Raw genomic sequence first — 6,150 nt, forward strand, 5'->3', positions numbered from 1 at the left:
CCAGCAGAGGCGGGCCCCCATACCACAAAAAAAAAAAAAAAAAAAAAAAAAAAAAAAAAAAAAAACTGAGAGAAAATAAATTTCTATTATTTCTTCCACCCAGTCTGGAATTTTGTTAATGGTAGCCCTAGTACACTTTTATATTAATCTGTTAATATAGGTATCAGATGAGCAGAATGCCCCCCAGTTTTTTCAAGCACTAGTTCTTGCACTCTTGTTATCCCACATCTCAGAATAACTTTGTAATACTACATCAGAGTTATACCTATCATAATGATTAATGGAGGATAAGAGAGCATTTTGAGATGTAACTACTTAGAAGTCAGCCAGCTAAATAACTTGAATACTGAAATAATACAGCACAAACAATTCAAAATTGTTGCCCAGCAAAATTATACTTGGGGGCTGCTTGTAAAGATCCAAGTTCTATGACATGAAGAACCACTATTCCAGAAGAGTGAAGATGCTGATGGTTCACAAAACTGGATTGATAGAAAATATTGTTAATCCTTTCAAAGAACAACACAGAGAGGTCTTCAGTTAAATAACTGAGCATTCACTAAACTAGGGAGAGACAAAAAGTCATTTCAATCAACCCAGATAAGACAAACCATGATCCTGAGATCAGATCAACACTAATATTGCTCAGATAAAAGTGACATATTTCATTGGAGGGAATCTCATCTTCCCCTCATCTTCCCCTTAATGCTTCATTTGACTTCTGCTTGCAGCAAATCTCTCAGTAAAATTTGTCTCACTTCCTGCCTTCTATTTTTTCCCTACCATTCTTTCTTTGAACCCTCTTCATTCAACAAGTCAGAACAACCTCATTGCCAATCTAAATGGTCAGTTTTCAATCATCATACTTGACCCATCACTGTCTGTAGCATTTTATACAGTTTGTCTCCCCTCCTTTGTGCAATACATTCTAGGATTGGTCTTCAGGACACCATTATCTTATAGTCTTCCTCCTTCACTAGTCAGTCTTCTCTGATCCTCTACTGGATACTCATCCAATCCCATAGCTTTAAATACAGTACATCTTCCAGCTATCCCATCTGTTTAACTACAGTCTGGACCTACTCACTGGGTTCAAGACTAAGTAATTTACATATCCACTTGAGTGTCCAACTGTCATCTCAAATATAGTATATCTAAAGCATCATCAAATGTCTCCTTACCAGACAGACTTCCTCTGAACATCTCATATAAAATGACATCATCACCTTCTATCCCCTTTATCTTATTTTTTCTACATCATAGGACTCATCACGTGACAATTTACATATTTATTAGTATATGTGTTAATGGTCTAATTAGTTACATCAAAATGTAACTCAGCAAGTGAAGAATCTTAGGTTCACCACTATATTCCCAGTATATAGAACGATGCCTATAACATAGCCTATAGTCACTACTGAAGGATATGTTGAATAAATGAAGTCATGGTATAATAAAGTAGCTTGAAGGGCAATGATCCCAACAAGAGATAGGAACTGCTCTAGGCTAGTCAGCCTGCCACAATACAAAGATCCATACAACCCTCATGGGGGGAAACCCTAGAGCATATAGCTCTGGCAAAGAGAGAGAATTGCACTGCTGGCATGCATAGGACTTCTCCTTTAAAATGTCACTCTCCAAGGTCAGGAAACATAACCAACCTACCAGATACATAAAAACAAAAAAAAGCAAGTTAGGCAAAATGATAGAGGAACATATTCCAAAGGAAGGAACAAGATAAAACTCCAGAAGAACTAAGTGAAGGGGATATAGACAATGTACATGAGAAAGAGTTCAGGGTAGTGATTGTAAAGATGATCAAAAAACAAGGGAGAAGAACATATGCACAGAGCAAGAAGTTAGAAGTTTTTAGTAGAGTTAGAAAATATAAAGAATAACCAAACAAGAAGAATAAAATAACTAAAATGAAAAATACACTAGAAGGAATCAATGATAGACTAAGTAATCCAGAGGAATGGATCAGCGAGCTGGAAGACAGAGTCATGGAAATCACTGATGCTGAATTAAAAAACGAAAAAAAGAATGAAAAGAAATGAGAACTATATAGGAGACCACGGGGAAAATATCAGATCCACTAATATTTTCATTATAGGGGTCCCAGAAGGAGAAGAGACAGATAAAGGGGCTAAGAACATAATTAGAGATAGAATAGCTAAAAACATCCCTAACCTGGGAAAGGAAGCAGACACCCAAGTTCAGGAGGCACACAGAGTCTCACACAGAATTAACCCAAAGAAGACAGATCAAAACACATTGTAACTAAAATGGCAAAAATTAAGGATAAAGACAGAATATTTAAAGCAGCAAGGTAAAAGCAACATATAACATACAAGGTAACTCCCTTAAGGCTATCACCTGACTTTTCAGCAGAAACTCTGTAGGCCAGAAGGGAATGGCACAATATATTCAAAGTGAGAAAGGGAAAAACCTACAGCCAAGAATACTCCACCCAGCAAGGCTCTTATTCAGATTTGATGGAGAGATCAAAAGCTTCACAGAGAAGCAAAAGCTACAAGAGTTCAATACCACCAAACAAGCTTTACAAGAAATGTTAAAGGAACTTCACTAAGTAAAACAGAAAAAGACACAACAAGAAACACGACAATCACAAAAACTAAAAGCTTATCAGTAAAGGCAAACTTATAGTAAAGGTAGAAAATCATCCATGCACAAATGTAGGAGGAAGGCTAAAAGAAAAAAGTAGTAAAATCATCTATATCCACAATAAGCAGATAAGGGATACACAAAACAATTAGACGTAAAATATATCAAAAAGAGTAATCATGAGGGAAGAGAGTACAAATGCAGGGTTTTTAAAATGCATTTGAAATTAAGAGATCAGCAACTTAAAACAATCATGTGTATATATAGATTGCTAAACCTCATGATAACCACAAACATCTATAATAGATACACACACAAAAAAAGAAAAAGGAATCCAAACATAACAGTAAAGATAGTCATCAAACCTCAAGAGAATAGAATAAAAGAAGAAAGGAACAAAAAGCACCTACAAAAAAACAACCCGAAAATAGTTAACAAAATGGCAATAAAAATACACATATCAATAATGATTTTAAACGTATTTTAAATTATTTTAAATGTAAATGGACTAAAACCTCCAATCAAAAGACACAGAGTGGCTGAATGGATAAAACCAAGACCTGTATATATATATGCTGCCTACAAGAAATTCACTTCAGATCTAAAGACACACACAGACTGAAAGTGAGGGAATGGAAAAAGCTATTCCATGAATATGGAAACCAAAAGAAAGCTGGGGTAGCAATACGTATATTAGACTTTAAAATAAAGACTGTTATAAGAGACAAAGAAAGACATTACATAATGATAAAGGATCAATCCAAGAAGAAGATATAATAATTGTAAATATATATGCACTCAACATGGAGCACATAAATACATAAAAGCAAATATTAACAGACATAAAGGTAGAAATCAACAGTAACACAATAATACTAGGGGTCTTTAACACCCACTTACATCAATGGACAGATCATCCAGACAGAAAATCAATAAGGAAACACTGGCATTATATGACACATTATACAAGATGCATTTTATATATATATATATATATATATATATATATATATGTATATATATATATACACACACACACACACACACAAACACACACACACAGAACATTCCATACAAAAGCAGCAAAGATACACAATCTTTTCAAGTGCACATAGGACATTTCCATGATAGATCACATGCTAGGTCACAAAACAATTCTCAGTAAATTTAAGAAGACTGAAATAATATCAAGCATCTTTTTCAATCATAACACTGTGAGAGCAGAAATCAACTACAAGAAAAAAAACTGCAAAATACACAAACACAGGGAGGCTAAACAATGTGGTACTAAACAATCAATGGATCACTGAAAATAATTGAAAAGGAAATCAAAACGTACCTGAAGACAAATGGAAATGAAAACACAATGATCCAAAATATACAGGATGCAGCAAAAGCAGTTTTAAGAGGGAAGTTTATAGCAATACAAGCTTACCTCAGGAAACAAGAAAAATCTCAAATAAACACCCTAAACTTATACCTAAAGGAGCTAGAAAAAGAAGAACAAACAAAACTCAAAGTTAGTAGAAGAAAAGGAATCATAAAGATCAGAGCAAACTTAAATGAAATTTACAAAAGAAAAAGAGAAAATTTTAAAAAAGAAAAGCTCAACGAAATTAAGAGCTGGTTCTTTGAAAAGATAAACAAAATTGATAAACCTTTACCCAGACTTTAAAAAAAAAAGAAAGAAAAAAGAGGGAGAGAGGGCCCAAATCAATATAATCAGAAATGAAAAAGGAGAAGTTACAACCAACACAGAAATACAAAGAATCAGAAAAATCTACTAAGAGCAATTATACACCAATAAAATTGACAACCTAGAAGAAATGGACAAATTCCTAGACATGTACAATCTCCCAATACTGAACGAGGAAGAAATAGAAAATATGCATAGACCAATTACCAGTAATGAAAATGAAACAGTAATAAAATATATATAAATAAATAACCAAAAAAAAAAAACCTCCCAACAAACAAAAGTCCAGGATCAGATGGCTTCAAAGGTGAATTCTAATAAATATTTAGAGAAGAGTTAACAACTATTCTTCTCAAACTATTCCAAAAAATTACAGAGGAAGGAACACTTCCAAACACATTCTGTGAGGTCGGCATCACCCTAATACCCAGGCCACACAAAGACACTACAGAAAAAAAATTATAGGCCAAAATCACTGATGAATATAGATGTAGAAATCCTCAACAAAACAGTAGCAAACTGAATTCAGTAATACATCAAAAGGATCATACACCATGATCAAGTGGGATTTATTCTAGGGATGCAAGAATTTTTCAATATCCACAAATCAATCAGTGTGATACACCACATTAACAAATTAAATATTAAAAACCATGTGATCATCTCAACACATGCAGAAAAAGCTTTTGACAAAATTCAACAACCTTTTATGATAAAAACTCTCCAGAGAGTGGGCACAGCAGAAACATACCTTCACATAATAAAAGCCACATATGACAAGCCCACAGCTAACATTATACTCAATGGTGAAAAGCTGAAAGCATTTCCTCTAAGATTAGGAAAAGGACAGGATGCCTACTCACGCTGCTATTATTCAACATAGAATCAGAAATCCTAGTGACAGCAATCAGACAAGAAAAACAAATAAAAGGAGTCCAAATTGGAAAGGAAGAATAAAACTGACAGTATTTGCAGATGACATTATACTATAAATAGAAAATCCTAAGAATGCCACCAAAAAACTACTAGACCTAATCAATAAATTAGGTAAAGTTGCAGAATAGAACATTAATACACAAATGTGTTGCATTTTTATACAGTAACAATGAACTATCAGAAAGAGAAATTAAGGAAACAATCACAATTACAATTGCATCAAAAAGAATAAAATACCTAGGAATAAACCTACTAAAGGAGGTAAAAGACCTCTAGTCGGAAATCTATATAACACTGATGAAAGAAATTGAATATAACAGAAACATATGAAAAGATATACTATGTTCATGGATTGGAAGAATTATCATTTTTTAAATGACCATACTACCCAAGGCAATCTACAGATTCAATGTAATCCCTATCAAAATACCAATTACATTTCTCACAGAACTACAACAAATAATTTTAAAATTTGTATGGAAACACAGAAGACCCCAAATAACTAAAATGATCTTGAAAAATAAGAACAGAACTGGAGGAATCATGCTCCCTGACTTCAGACTACACTACAAAGCTAGCGTAATCAAACTGTATGGTACTGGCACAAAACCAAACACATAGGTCAATGGAACAGAAAAGAGAGCCCAGAAATACACCCACACATTTACGGTCAAATAATCTACACAAAAGAAGCAAGAACATAAAATGGAAAAAAGGCAGTCTCTTCAATAACTAGTGCTGGGAATACTGGACAGCTACATGTAAAAGAATAAAATTTGAACGTTCTCTAACATCATATAGAAAGCCTAAATATAAGACAGGACATCATAAAACTTCTGGAGAAAAACATAGGTGGAACAGTCTTTGACGTAAATCATAGCAATAATTTTTTG

The sequence above is a fragment of the Physeter macrocephalus genome, chromosome 7 (genome assembly GCF_002837175.3).
Source record: "Physeter macrocephalus isolate SW-GA chromosome 7, ASM283717v5, whole genome shotgun sequence".
Lineage (NCBI taxonomy): Eukaryota > Metazoa > Chordata > Mammalia > Artiodactyla > Physeteridae > Physeter > Physeter macrocephalus.